Raw genomic sequence first — 15930 nt, 5'->3', positions numbered from 1 at the left:
TTCTTCTATGGGCTTAATCATCTTGCTGCTCTTGCCTGGAGTCCTTTTCATTGCTGTTCATTTGTTCTGAAAGGAGATGCCTCAAACTGAACCCTGCACTCTGGTGAGATTTTTAAGGAGCAGATGTTCTTTTGGTATCCCTATGATGCAATTTTATTGCTATGTGGCTTTTATGACATGATCAACAACTTGTATTTTCTCCAAAACTGTGCCTAAAGCTTTGCAAACCTTTACTTTCACTTTTGGACTTCACTTTATTTGCCTTGAAGAGAGAGAGATTTGCGAGAAAGGAGGAGGGAGATGTGTTTATGAGATATAAGACAGAAATGTCAAACATATTTGCATTTTCAGGGAGGGTGGTGAGGGGAAGGGCAAGATATATAAAATAAATAAGCTAAAAGTATGTCTTGTACAACATAAGCAAATACAGCCAATATCTTATAATAAACAGCATACAATATAAATAGAATAGAGTCTTTAAAAATTGTGAATTACTATGTTGTACATTTGAAACATATTGTACATCAACTATATCTTAATTAAAAATTAAATTAGAAAAAGAAGAGTAGATAAGTTCCCTGTTGTTGTTGTTTAGTCACTAACTCGTGTCTGACTCTTTAGACCCCATGGACTGTAGCCCACTAGGCTCCTCTGTCCATGAGATTTCCAAGGCAAGAGTACTGGAGTGGGCTGAAAAAGAAGAGCAGGAAATAGTTTCTTTGGATCCAATTCACTGGAGTTTCCACTTATCCAACTTTACAATCTTAAGAGCTCTTATTCACTTAGTAGTTTATAGAAGTGTTTAATAGATAATGCATAATCTTTACAACCCCATGGACTATACAGTCTTGGAATTCTCCAAGCCAGAATACTGGAGTGGGTAGCTGTTCCCTTCTCCAGGGGGTCATCCCAACCCAGGGATTGAACCCAGGTCTCCTGCATTGCGGGAGGCTTCTTTATTAGCTGAACAACCAGGGAAGCCCAAGAATACTAGAGTGGATAACCTATCCCTTATCCAGCGGATCTCCCTGACCCAGGAATCAAACCTGGGTGCAGGGGTCTCCTGCATTGCAAGTGGATTCTTTACCAGCTGAGTACCAGAGAAGCACAGTTAGATAGAGATATATAATATTTAATCCTATGGGACAGAATTATTCCCATTTTATAGATGATGAAACCAATCACCAGGAGAGCCCAATAGCTGGCCTAATGAGGCAAGGGGCAGATCTGGGACAACCCTGGATGCCCTGACTCCCAGGCCAGAGCCATTTCTGCTCCAAAACAGCTGCTTCCTCCATCACAGCTGTTGCTTAGAGAAGCCAATTCCAGTTTCAGGTACTGCATATATAATAAAACATTATGATAAATGTTATGCTTGGCCTCAAATACTAGTTGTATATTTTGTATACCTAATGCTGATTCATGTTGATGTATGGCAAAGAAAAATCACACTATTGTAAAGTAATCATTGTCTAATTTAAAAAAAATATATGTAAAAATTATATATTTTCATACCCAGAAAAAGAAGAGGGGGAAAAAAGAAACCTGGGAAGCTGGAGTGCAGCTTATGTTTTTCTTTGCAGAGAGCCCTGTGAAAGACCTATGTCAGAAGCCAAGACAAGCCCAGTGCTCCAAGATTTCTCTGGTAGAGTGAGAGAGACCAAACATCACCACACTCTAGTGATAATAAAACAGAACACAGCACGAAGAATACAATGATGATTTACTGGGCTGAGAGTCCCCAAATTATGAACAGGTTGTCTTCCACATGTTCTCTTGAAGGAAGTTGTTTAGAATAAAGAATGCATGTGCTCATGGGGGAAGAAAGGCTTATAAATGAGGTTAAGAGTTTAGGTCTTTCGCCTCAAAAGCCTGGCTAGATGCATGGAGTGTAGTACTAGATGTCCCAGTGTCTCTATAGTAAAAATAAATGTGTTCTGGATGTTGAGGACACAAATCTAAACCGTAGCTCCCAAGCACACAATGAATCAGGAGCTCTCCAGGCTCCCAATCACCAGCCTTCAGAGTGAGAAGGTGCCTGAGAAGGTTCTCCAAGGGGATAGGACACGGAGGGCCAGAATCTCCTGTCAGGTCAACCTGAGTAGAGGTTCTTCCTTTCTTTGCTCTTGCTGGCCCTAAAAGCTGAACCATCACCTCTGCTATCTACCATTAATATTTGCCACTTGTTGCTTCAACAAGTTCAACTTTGAACAGAAACAGTTTGGGTTGGAATGGAGGCCCAGGGTTTCTCCTTACATCCCGTTCCTGTAGCCAGCACACAGTGATACAAAAGGTTGGCTGCACCGATACCTTTTCAGGGCCCCGTACATAAAGACCATATCAGAGGAAGCAGTCTTTGCCATGCTCTACTCCTCTGCTGCTCTGCCAACATATGTGTGTGTCTGTGTGTGTACGTGTGTCTGTGTGTGTACGTGTGTGTTCAGTCATTCAGTTGTATCTGACTCTGCAATATTATGGACTATAGCCTGCCAGGATCCTCTGTTCATGGGATTTTCCTAGCAAGAATACTGGGGTGGGTTGCCATTTCCTACTCCAGCTCTACCAATATCATTCTGTAATTTAACAGAAACTCATTTAATACAGAAATTTGCAAGATATAATTGGCTAAAATATCAGTAACTTAGGTTATGACTATTTGGAGAACTATATCTGATGTCATCTGGTACAAATTACCCAGATTTACATCCTTCTTCTTTAGGCTATCTATTTATATCTAAATTTCTAGTGCTAGTTACCAAAGATTTCCCCCATATTCTTGTAACAATGATAGGCACTGAAGAACGACTGTCTGATTTACAAGCTTTTTGCCATTTATTTGATAACTTAAACAATGAGAGTAAAAGTAATATCTACCTTAAATGTTTATTGAGAGGATTAATTGATTGGTTTTTGTAATGGACTTATCTTCATAATTACCAGGGTAAGCACTCAGTGCTTTGATTCTATCATTGTAATCTATGAATGGTCTGGCACCTGTTGATTTGTAATGACCTCCCAAGCTCTTCCAGTGGAAGACAGAGAGTGGAAAGAAGTGATTCCTCTTCTTTGTTCTAATACAGAGAGTGACCTATCCAAGCCCAACCCCAGAATGAATAAGTGGAGATAGTCCAAGGGCAGCAAATGGAGAAGGATGCAACAGAGAATAATAGTGATGACCATGTATTGGGATGGCATTGTCTGGGTTTGAACCCCATTTCTGCCCCTTAATACCTATAATGACCTTGAGCAAGTTATATAAACTCTCAGTACCTCAAATTTCTTCTTTGTAAAAAGGAGATAATCATAGGATTTACTCACAAGTTTGTTGGAAATATTAAGTGACTTAATGTATGTAAATAAAATAGAACATTTTTACCTGATATGCTATAAGTGCTATAGAAGGAAGTAAAAAAGGGGGTGATATCACAGATTCAGTTAATACATAGTCCTCTTCAATGGCTTTTCTTGATACCCTTATTATCCAAGATGTGTTAATGTCAAGTGTCTTTATCCAACATTTTTTTTTTTCAATAATTGTCCAACTATCTTCTCATTTTGGGGTATATGTTTGATTTTTTTTTTCTACCATGGTTTCTCATCCTAACTTTATTATCAACTTTAGAAAAGAAACAGATCAACAAATTTAAGCCCTCCCTTACATGAATACACTCTCAGTCTGCATCTGGAGTGTATCCAGATTTGTCCCCTTTGGTGTCTAGAATGACAGGTAAGAAGCAGTCAGGTCCATTTCTGTCTCTGCAGGAGGGATGGCACAGCCTTCTTCTTGCGTGATTCCTATTCTAAAGCAACACTGGACTCTTCTTTGATTACTCCGCTTATGTCAGGCTATGTAATTTTTCCCTAAAATAGCCTGAAATGATGAGAGACAATAAACAGAATAAGAAAGCTTGCTGGACTAAAGCAGGCATTTGCCCCTGTAACTGTTACTGAGCTCCTCTGAGCTTCAGTTTCCTTCTATGTAAAATGGACAAAATTCCATGTACTATTTGGTGCACCATTTACAGTCATTGAGATCATAAATTATATTGCAATGCTTTGTTTTACTAGAGTAATTGTGTGTTCTTTCTTGATTTTATAAAAAATCTGCATTTACCCATGGACGTGTGCTCTGTAGATGAGTTCCATCTTTCATGTGTGGTGAAGCAAGAAAGGGTTGAAGACATCTCCATAGATTTTGTCTTCCTCACCTGAACTTATGATGTGTCCCCAGAGGCAGAGAGCTCACAGTTGTGTTCCCTGACAAATACAAGTGTGCTGTTCTAGGCTTCATGTTTGTGCAGAAACGTAAGGTCCACCAGCAAACCATGGTGACACAGAGTTCGACTTTCTCTTATGAATAATAAAGAGCCTGACAAGGACACTTGGCTGAATTGAAGGCCACCCTTTCTTCCCATGGAAGCAGTTAACAGATGTCTCTGTAGTTATGACCAAGCTACTCCTGAAGTGGTTTTGGGTCAACACTGGCGCATAAACAGAAGTCCAAACAAAATGACTCTAATGATCTTAGTCTAGAAAATTTTTGAAGCAGATATAACCAAATCGCTGCTTAGTCATAACAAAAGAAAGATCACAAAAGGGAAAGCAGTCACAGGTGAGTCTCAACATTCAAATTTATTATGTACCCTCCATTGAAGATCTCTTAGTATTGAACATGTTAATTTGCTGTATATTTGAGTATCTGTGGCATCATTATGAAAAGTCAGTGAGGTCTACAGTGGTGAGTTTTCTGCTTTTGTTTCCACGTTGATATAATTTCTAAAATAAGAAAAGACAAAACATACTCTGAGTCATCTAGCAGACTACCTTATAACTTATAAAGTGCTACATGGTTTCAGTGCTCTGGTTTATCTGTGAGTTTATTGTCATATTGGTCCCCAGTGATAACATACATATAGAACATTTCTGGCTCACTTTAGGTGATCATGTCCCAGTGTTAATGAGACAGCATTCATCATGTGTCTGCTATTGTACTCTTGTTGGATTCTTTTACTAATTATAAAGACAAAACTCTTTTATAGTGATCAGTTACAATTGAAAGATATTTTCACAGACTAGGAGTGTAGCTCCATAATTTATTTAATAAATCTAGAATGTTTTGACATCATGAAAATGACAATGTGGTGGAATAATGTTCTACATTAATTGTCACAGGCTAATGAGAAAAGAACAGAGGCAGACTTAACCCATAAATGGGATTTTCGTATCAAATGAAGGGTAAATGATCTCACAGCACCTAGTAAAAAATGCCGGAAGTTTGATAGTTGGTCAAATAGAGAATTCCAGTTGAATAGTTGTCATCACAGGGCATATTGCAGTATAAGCATACTGAACTCACAGAAATCCATGCAGGGAAATAAGTGTCATCCACATTGCTCATAGATGTCCTCTGCAGACCCATCTTTATACATCACAACTTGCAGGAGTTCATGAGTAAGTGGTAATGAACAATGAAGAATTTTCTATTACCTTATATTTTAAAATTATTTTTTAGTATTTTAGCATTAATTTTGGGATGGATTGCTAAATGGATGGGTCCATTAAACCAGTGGATTATGGTTTAAATTAACTATTCTTTAAAGAGGAAAAATGACTGTGATTTTTTGTTGCTGTTGTTTTAATTTATTTGGCTTCAACCACTTCAGGAGTAGCTTGGTCATAACTACAGAGACATCTGTTAACTGCTTCCATGGGAAGAAAGGGTGGCCTTCAATTCAGCCAAGTGTCCTTGTCAGGCTCTTTATTATTCATAAGAGAAAGTCGAACTCTGTGTCACCATGGTTTGCTGGTGGACCTTACGTTTCTGCACAAACATGAAGCCTAGAACAGCACACTTGTATTTGGTATTAGTCGTGGCATGTGGGATCTAGTTCCCTGGCCAGGGATCAAACCCCTGCGTTGGAAGTGGGAAATCTTAGCCACTGGACCACCAGGGATGTTCCCAGTGATAACTGTGATTGAGGGAATTGTCATGAGGCTCAATATTAAAATAAGTTTAAAGAAAATAAATCAAATGCCATATATATATATATATATATATATATATAAATATGATATGTTACAATTAAATCCCCATAGATCATTTAGTTCAGCAAAATGACATAACATCATCTGCCATATCAAATCATTTGAATAGTTTCAGCTCCATAGTTTTATTTGTATGTATTAAAACATAAACTGAGGCATATTTAAAATTTTAAGGTTTATTGAGCATTTATTGATTGGAATCGGGTAGTGTGAAGAGAAGGGCTTCCCATTGGTGCTAGTGGTAAAGAACCTACCTGCCAATGCAGCAGACATAAGAGACGAAAGAATAAATGACTTGTTCAAAGTCATACAATTACTAAGTAGCAGAATAAAGAATTAAAGTAAAACAAGGATGGTTGCAATTTATACTCTTTTCTCAAAACAATAAATGCCTCACAGTATTGGCGTGACGTGAAGTCGCTCAGTCGTGTCCGACTCTTTACGACCCCATGGACCGTAGCCCACCAGGATCTTTGGTCCACGGGATTTTCCAGGCATGAATACTGGAATGGGTTGCCATTTCCTTCTCCAGGGGATCTTCCCAACCCAGGGATTGAACCCGGGTCTCCCGCACTGTAGGCAGACGCTTTACCGTCTGAGCTACCAGGGAAGCCCTGCCTCACAGTATTAGCCAAGTAAATACAGAGGGACAGTTAACAAAAATAATGAATTTGGTTTTGGAAAAGTCGAACAGTAGTTCCCATTCTTGATGATAATTGTACTCTAGGTTCAGGAACTTGATGAAGCTACTGGTAATAATTAGGATAAAAAATTAATTACATAAGAATAAAAAGCATTCTACACTAGCTCAGAAGTACTCAAAAGTATTTTCCATCAAAAGTGAAAAATGTTTAGCCCTGCTACATGAACATCACTCATCTTCCACTTTTAACATGATATAAATATGCACTTGGCTTCCCAGGGGGCCCTAGTGGTAAAGAACGTGCTGCCAATGCTGGAGATGTAAGAGACATGGGTTCACGATTAACAAATGTGATTTATGGGAGAATGATCACGTTTCTAGTCCTCCCTTTGTCTTCTTCCCTCCTGCATCTGCTTCCCCTCCTTTCCTTGCTCCTCTTCTGCCTCCTCAACCTTCTTGTTCAGTTTTTTGTTCTGTTCTTTCTCCCACCTCTTGTTTCCTGATGCCATTGTCTACCTCCAGAGGTATTTCTGTCATGTTGATCTTCTAAGTAGGAAGCTTTGCCTTCATAGAGTGACTTAAAGTGAGACCAGCTCCACTGCCTAGGGCAAGAGAAAAGAGTTATCTTACAGGTGGATTATAATGTACCAATATCTGAGAATCCAAAATTATTTGACACCAAAAGACATGCTGGAGGGAATGACTATATCAGAAAGATCATGAGATCTTTTCAAATTGAACCAAATCAAATATTTATTGAGTACCTACCATGTACCAAAACTAGAGTAGTAAGTAAAAACTGAAAACAAGGATACGGCAAGCCTTGTTTTCAGATTGGGCATACAAAAATTTAAATTATAATGCAAATTTAATTTTAAATAGTTGCTTGAGACATCTGTAAAATAAAAAGTTAAAAGGAGATATAAAAGTAATTTATAAATAGTGAAGGCTAATTCTATAAAGTTGAAAGAAGACAGAATTTGAATTGTATCTGGAAGTTGTATAAGAATTTGCATAGTTTGAAAAATAAAAATATAGTAGGACTGTTATTGGAAGGAAGTGGTGAATTATTCTAATAAATTCTTTGTATAATTAGACAAGTCAATAACAAAATGTTTATTAAAAAAAACAACAACACCTGATCACTAGTGAATATCTCCATTTGAAGAGATTGTATATTATTATCAGGAAAAGTAGAGATAGTAATATCAGAAATAGTAGTTATGGTGGTAGTTACCACTTATGGAAACCCTACTACATCCACTACTGATACATGCCAAGAACTATAAACAATACTGCAGACTCATCATGAATCTAAACGATTAAATGTGGCAGATCATGAGTGGTAATTTAAAACTATTTATTTTTTCCTTAACTATTGGAGTCCATCCTTTACCTTTAAGCATATATTACATTTAAGTCTTAGAAATTGTCAGAAATGCAATTTGTATGGGGAGAGAAGGTATTACTTTGGCACTGGGCAAAATGAAAAAAAAAAGTTCTTTTTTCCCACACATGTTTCCAGTTTTGCTGCTTAATTTTGGAAAGAGGTAATTCTATGTCAAAATTAGGCCAAGTGAAAAATGCACACACAGTAATCTTCATTTTCATTATCTGGAGCAGTTCAAAAGGCTCAAAAAATGGAACTATTCTCAAAGAAAGGAATGCATATTCAGGTAATTACAAATAACAGACGCATCTGGTTATCTTAATTGTTTGGGAATGTCTCAATTAGCTGAGAATGTTTTCATGATGACTTGGAGACAGTGAAAAATTTTCACAGCAGATGGATTCAACGGTGAGAGGAAATATAGGCAGCTCACCCTGAAGTCTATCTATGATGACAGAATTCATTCAAATATCTGTATCTTTTGGATTTTATTTGCCTGTAATGGGAATTTGTTGTTGTTTAGTTGCCAAGTCGTGTCTGACTCTTTGCGACCCAGCGAACTGTAGCACACCAGGCTCTTCTGTCCTCCATTGTCTCCCAGAGCTTGCTCAGATTCATGTCCACTGAGTCAGTGATGCCATCCAACCATCTCATCCTCTGTTGCCCCGTTCTCTTATGTCTTCAGTCTCTCCCAGTATCAGGGTCTTTTCCATATGAGATGGCTCTTCACATCAGGTGGCCAGTGTCTTGGAGCTTCAGCATCAGTCCTTTCAATTTATTTTAAGGATTGATTTCCTTTAGGATTGATTACTTTGATCTCCTTGCAGTCCAAGGGGCTCTCAAGAGTCTTCTCCAGCACCACAAAGAAATGTTATTTTGTTTTGATCTCTTCAGCTTCAATGGTTGGTCTGAAGAGAAGGCAGGACTGTTGATGCTATGGTCACCCAGGTTAAGGCATATTAGCTTCCTTTTCTCCGTCTTGATCACAGTTCCATTTTTTAACAGAGGTTGCCTTCTCACGGAAATTCAATTTTTAGGCTTACTCTGTGATTGACCTAGCTCGTTGAGAAGCTTAGTATGACCTCAAAATCTAGGCACATCTAGTTTAGGACTGATGGTCTTTGGATACTTTGAAATAATTCACATTGGTGTACTTTAGTCAGTTACTCAGCAACATTGCTTGCTTTAGACTTGCCACCTTACAATGGCTGCCATACCCTGTCATACTTCTAGGAGGTCAGAGTTAATCCAGATCCTGCCCTTAAATACTTTTTTTTTTTTTTAAAGAAACAGACTTGTCAACTGCAGAATGGTACATAAGAAGTTACCATGATGTCCAACAAATCGATACCTTATACTCCCAAGTTTCCTCCTGGATTAAAATATGCTCCTCTACCCAACTCCCTTGCTTTGTGGTTTATTAGTGTAGATTAAAAGAGATGGGGTCATCTGTTACACAGGTAATTTCCAATGCGACTGTTGGGAAAAAATCTCTTGGAGCATTTCTAATCTTGACAGACACTCTCTCAAGCCAGAGGAAACTGCCCATAATTCCTAATAAGGAGGTTATGAATTATCAGTTATCATTAATTCTTTGCTTAATAGCCACCTTTACACAGAAAACATAATCTGGTTTAAATCTTAAGGGCCAGAGACACATGGGGGGATTAGTCTAATCAGCAAGCAGATGTTCTATGTGTGTGTGTTAGTCATTCAGTCATGTCTGACTCTTTGCAACCCCATGGACTGTAGCCCACCAGGCTCCTCTGTCCATGGAATTCTCCAGGAAAGAATACTGGAGTGGGTTGCTATGCCCTTCTCCAGGGGATCTTCCTGGCCCAGGAATTGAACCTGGGTCTCCTGCATTGCAGGCAGATTCTTTACCATCTGAGCCACCAGATGTTCTATGGCCCCAAACAAATTCTGATCAATATTATTCACATATCGGCCCTTGAAATAGAATGTGGGCTACTCTACCAAATCTTTCTTACCTCTAGGGATTAGCAAGGGAAACCTAACTCTCTGACAGTTACCTTCTTGTGAAAAAGAAGTCAGTATCTCTTAATTTTTCACTGCGACCCTACATGTTTACAGCACGAATGATTAGAAACTATTAAAGGTGGGTACAGCTGAAAGGGAGTGGGAAATAGGGAGATGTTAGGGAAAGAAACGGGAGACTTTCTCTCAGGAAGGGGAGGATGTAAGATTCTGGTGCTTCAACCTTCTTCTCTCCTGTAGTTATTCCTTTTAAGAAATAGAGCCTACTCTTGCTTTTTAACTTACTTAGTATTTCTTCTTAAATTCTGGACTCTTGGAAGCAAAAATATTGGTGTAATATGTTATGAATTGTTATTTAAGTCATGGATCCCATATGGACCAAGTCTCTCTCTCAGGGCTTCTCTCCTACCACACATTTTCTCACCTAGTCCTTGTTTGCCCACCATGGAAATGTTAGACAATTCATTGCTGGATTCTGTACAAACTCTTTGTGTTTTAGAAGATAGCAAGCAATACCTTTACTTACAAAAGCTGAAAAGCTTTTCTTTGTGAGTGAAATAAGTGGCCATAACATAGACATAAAACCTGTCTTCAAAGAACATCTTCTCATCTCTTATTCCATGTTTTTTCACAAAGAAGTACACTAGCTTTGGGGCCTATCCTTCAGGGTTTCCAATCTTTACCTTTCCTAAATCTTCCAGAATTGTTATCAATGTCAGAAAATCCTCTACAATGGCCTTCAATACCTGTCCATCCTTCAGGTTTCACTTGTCTGCCCTCTCCCAACTGCCTTTGCAACCAAAGAAGATTTTGATTGCAATTCTAGTTTCTAAAGACCTTTTATCTCAGAAGAGTTATAGGATTTAGTTCAGCAATGGGTCACATAAACATTCAGTCAAACCTAGTGTTACCTTCATAGCTGTGTATTCAGTGAGAGTAGTAATTTCACTTAGAAAAGGAATATGCCTTATGTGTTTAGCATTATGTTTGGTCAATAATAGATTTTCACGTAGGATAGTTGAGAGGAGAGACATTTGCCAGGCTGCAGTCCAAGAAAGAGTCTTCCAGTGGTGGTTCTGAATGGATGCTTTAGACTTTATGGAAAGATAAAGCCAGAAACTATCTGGTTTCATTACCAATACAAGAGTCAAAAAATGCTTATAATGTTAAAAAATATAAAACATGACCTTACAGATTATGAAAGAGTTAGTTTATTATGTCCGAATCTTTGTGACCCCATGGACGTAGCCCACCAGTCTCCTCTGTCCATAGGATTCTCCAAGCAAGAATACTGGAGTGGGTTGCCATTCCCTTCTCCAGGGAATCTTCCTAACCCAGGGATTGAACCCCAATTGAAGGCAGGAGAAGGGGATGACAGAAGATGAGATGTTAGGATGGCATCACCAACTCAATGGACATGAGTTTGACCAAGCTCTGGGAGTTGGTGATGGACAGGGAAGCCTGGCATGCTGCAGTCCACGGGGTTGCAAAGAGTTGGACATGACTGAATGACTGAACTGAACTCCTGCATTGCAGGCAGATTCTTTACTCTCTGAGCCACCAAGGAAACAGTATTCACTTATAACCTAGGAAGCAGTTTTAGGCAATGTTCCTAATTCAATATTAATATATTTTCATTCTCAAGGTTAATTGTAGGTGAATTACACACACATAGACATCAAAGAAGAGAACATTAGGACTTAACACCAGGTGAGTGACTCACAGTCTCAACAGAAATACCCTAAAGCAAAGAGAAGGAGAATCTGTGGCTCTGTGGGTATCAGAGAGGGTTAAGCATTCTGAATCACAGAAAACTGGCCTTAAATCTCAACCATATGGTCTGGACCATTCACCTAACCTCTCTAAGCCTTCGTTTCTTCAATCATAAAAGTTATGTAATAGTACCTCACACAATCAGATGAGCTTGAAATTCAGGTAAAACAATAAAGTCCCAGGGTTTTAAAAGCTGCTGAATATCAATGCAGTCTCTTAACACTATAACTCAAATCTTGATGCCCCAATACCAATCTGGTTTCTGCAGAAAAATGACTTACAGAGTTCCTGTTCCCAAGTATTTCTCAATTCCAGGGTGACTTTCCTCTGTTTACTGATATGCTCTAATTTTCCATCCCTGCTATAAGAATCTCAGCTGAGACTCCACAGAACTTAGAAAGCACCCCAAGAAGTCCTGCTTCAAACTGAAGCCTTGTTTCCTTTATCACTGAGCTGCAGGCTGCAATAGAAACCTCATGACAAACTTGCCAGTGGAGTGAGAGGCAGTGCTGTGCACAAGGCCAGGGCACTTGGTGTGCTTGCATCTGAAGGCAGGGGAACCTGATGGATCAGTTAGTTCCATCTTCAAACTCACAGTCAGGAGCAAACTGGCCCCTTGTAGGTTTGTTTGGATTAGAGGAGGGAGCAGTTTGATTGAGGCACTCAGTGATCAATCCTCCACATAAATCTTTATCCACGTCTCTCAGTCTGTCTGCCTAACTACTCATCTACCTATCTTTCTGAGTCCTTGCACTCCCAGGATTTTCTTCTCTATGAAATAGGTATACACAAAAGACATGTGGATTCTTGTCCACCTGGCTTAGTACATGGATGTCAAACTGTTGAGTAAGTACTTGATATATCCTATATACAAAAGAAAGTCAAAAGCAGGAAGTTTGGAGAAGAAAAGAGCAGGTAGGCAATATGAGCACTTCTCCAGAAAACTAAACAGTCCTTTTTTTTTTTTCTTCCTTGAAATAAACAAAGCTGGAGGAGCTTCACCTCTGAGTATGAAATAGACAGGTTTGCATGTTAATTGGATAACTGGTGTCAGTCAGTTCAGTTGCTCAGTTGTGTCCGACTCTTTGCAACCCCATGGACTGCAGCACACCAGGCTTTCCTGTCCATCACCAGCTCCTGGAGCTTGCTCAAAATCATGTCCATCGAGTTAGTGATGCCATCTAACCATCTCATCTTCTGTCATCCCCATCTCCTCCTGCCTTCAATCTTTCCCAGCATCAGGGTCTTTTCCAATGAGTTGGCTCTCCACATCAGGTGACCAAAGTATTGGAGCTTCAGCCATCAGTCCTTCCAATGAATATTCAGGATTGATTTTCTTTACCATTGACTGGTTTGATCTCCTCATAGTCCAAGGGACTCTCAAGAGTCTTCTCCAACACCAGAGTTCAAAAGCATCAATTCTGCTATCAATTCAAAGACACAAATTAAACCAAATTTTAAACAACTTCGAGATTACTTGTTTTTACCTGCCGAATATTCCTAATTGGTGCTCTTCTACAGACTACATGGGGGTGGCAGCTTGGTAGGCACAGAGAAGCATAGAAAAATATCTAGAAAAGGACTTCAAATAAAAAGTGTCTCCATTTTTATAAGAAAATAAAAGGAATTTTAGTATAAGAAGGCTTAACTTCTTGAAATCACAATCTAATACACTGCATTTATAGATGAAGACACCGGGACAGAGAGAGGTAATATGTGAAACCAAAATATTATTCCTCAGAGTTTTGAGTTGAAGCCTAACTAGCTTAAGAAAGTGTTAAGAAGAGAACTGAATTTATGATATTTTCTAGACTTTCTAGGCACACCATATAAAATAATCTCAACTGGTGAATCTTTAGTTTCTACCTAGAAATGACAGGACCAAGATATTGCCGATAATCATTATATACATTGGATCTTATTTTGAGAACACTGATATTTGCAGTTTGTAGGTGGTTTATTTGGGCTCGGTGGCAAACATTTGTACAGCATTGCTTGATTCTTCAGGGACAGAGTAAAGTGTGTTATAGACAGAGACAGAATAGAAAGCAAGCATTCTTGTGCCGACAATTCACAAACTAAGCTGCAGGGAGGCGTGGTCTAGCATCACCCTTCTGATCAACACATCATTTGTAAGGTGACCCTGCAGTTCTTCCTATCCTGAATTGGGTTCTGCCCATCATTGGAGCTGAGCTAGATTTGCAACTTTATTTCGGTCTCAGGAAGCCCTGTAATCTCTCTCTCTCTCTCTCTCTTACTATAAAAAAGTCCAGTCTAGTTTGGAGGAGGAGAGAATATGAGAGCATAACAAGTCAATCAATTTTCCTAGTCAAGATCCCAAATGTGGGAGAGACCAGCTAAGGCTACAAAGCTAGTCATCTTGTTGACCTACAGCTTAACTCAGATGCATAGGTGAGACATGCCAGACCAGTATGACCCAGTGGCCTGACCCATAGCCTCATAGTTCAGTTCAGTCGCTCAGTCGTGTCCAACTCTTTGCAACCCCATGAATCACAGCACACCAGGCCTCCCTGTCCATCACCAACTCCCAGAGTTCACTCAAACTCATGTCCACAGAGTCAGTGATGCCATCCAGCCATCTCATTCTCTGTCGTCCCCTTCTCCTCCTGCCCCCAACATTTCCCAGCATCAGAGTCTTTTCCAGTGAGTCAACTAATCACATGAGGTGGCCAAAGTATTGCAGTTTCAGCTTTAGCATCAGTCCTTCCAATGAACATCCAGGATTGATCTCCTTTAGAATGGACTGGTTAGATCTTCTTGCAGTACAAGGGACACTCAAGAGTCTTCTCCAACACCACAGTTCAAAAGCATCAATTCTTCGGCAATCAGCTTTCTTCACAGTCCAACTCTCATATCCATACATGACCACGGGAAAAACCATAGCCTTGACTAGATGGACCTTGGTTGGCAAAGTAATGTCTCTGCTTTTTAATATACTATCAAGGTTGGTCATAACTTTCCTTCCAAGGAGTAAGCGTCTTTTAATTTCATGGCTGCAATCAGCATCTGCAGTGATTTTGGAGCCCAAAAAATAAACTCTGACACTGTTTCCATTGTTTCCCCATCTATTTCCCATGGAGTGATGGGACCAGATGCTATGATCTTTGTTTTCTGAATGTTGAGCTTCAAGCCAACCTTTTCACTCTCCTCTTTCACTTTCATCAAGAGGCTTTTGAGGTCCTCTTCACTTTCTGCCATAAGGGTGGTGTCATCTGCATATCTGAGGTTATTGATATTTCTCCCAGCAATCTTGATTCCAGCTTGTGCTTCTTCCAGCCCAGCATTCCTCATGATGTACTCTGCATGTAAGTTAAACAAGCAGGGTGACAATATACAACCTTGACATACTCCTTTTCCTATTTGGAACCAGTCTGTTGTTCCATGTCCAGTTCTAACTGTTGGTTCCTGACCTGCAGACAGGGTTCTCAAGAGGCAGGTCAGGTGGTCTGGGATTCCCATCTCTTGCAGAATGTTCCACGGTTTATTGTGATCCACACAGTCAAAGGCTTTGGCATAGTCAATGAAGCAGAAATAGATAAATAGATGTTTTTCTGGAACTCTCTTGCTTTCTCCATGATCCAGCGGATGTTGGCAATTTGATCTCTGGTTCCTCTGCCTTTTCTAAAACCTGCTTGAACATCTGGAAGTTCACAGTTCACATACTGGCTTGGAGAATTTTGAGCATGACTTTACTAGTGTGTGAGATGAGTGCAATTGTGCAGTAGTTTGAGCATTCTTTGGCATTGCCTTTCTTTGGGATTGGAATGAAGCCTGACCTTTTCCTGTCCTGTTGCCACTGCTGAGTTTTCCAAATTTGCTGTCATATTGAGTGCAGCACTTTCACAGCATCATTTTTCAGGATTTGAAGTAGCTCAATTGGAATTTCATCACCTCCACTAGCTTTGTTCATGGTGATGCTCTCTAAGGCCCACTTGACTTCACATTCCAAGATGTCTGGCTCCAGGTGAGTGATCATGCCATCGTGATTATCTTCATCGTGAAGCTCTTTTTTGTACAAGATCTTTTCAAGAAAATTAGAGATATCAAGGGAACATTTCAT

This window comes from Moschus berezovskii, chromosome 11 (assembly GCF_049115385.1).
Source record: "Moschus berezovskii isolate FMDL1 chromosome 11, NW_MosBer_1.0, whole genome shotgun sequence".
Classification (NCBI taxonomy): domain Eukaryota; kingdom Metazoa; phylum Chordata; class Mammalia; order Artiodactyla; family Moschidae; genus Moschus; species Moschus berezovskii.
The sequence above is the reverse complement of the archived record's forward strand: the minus strand, read 5'-3'. Positions refer to the sequence as shown.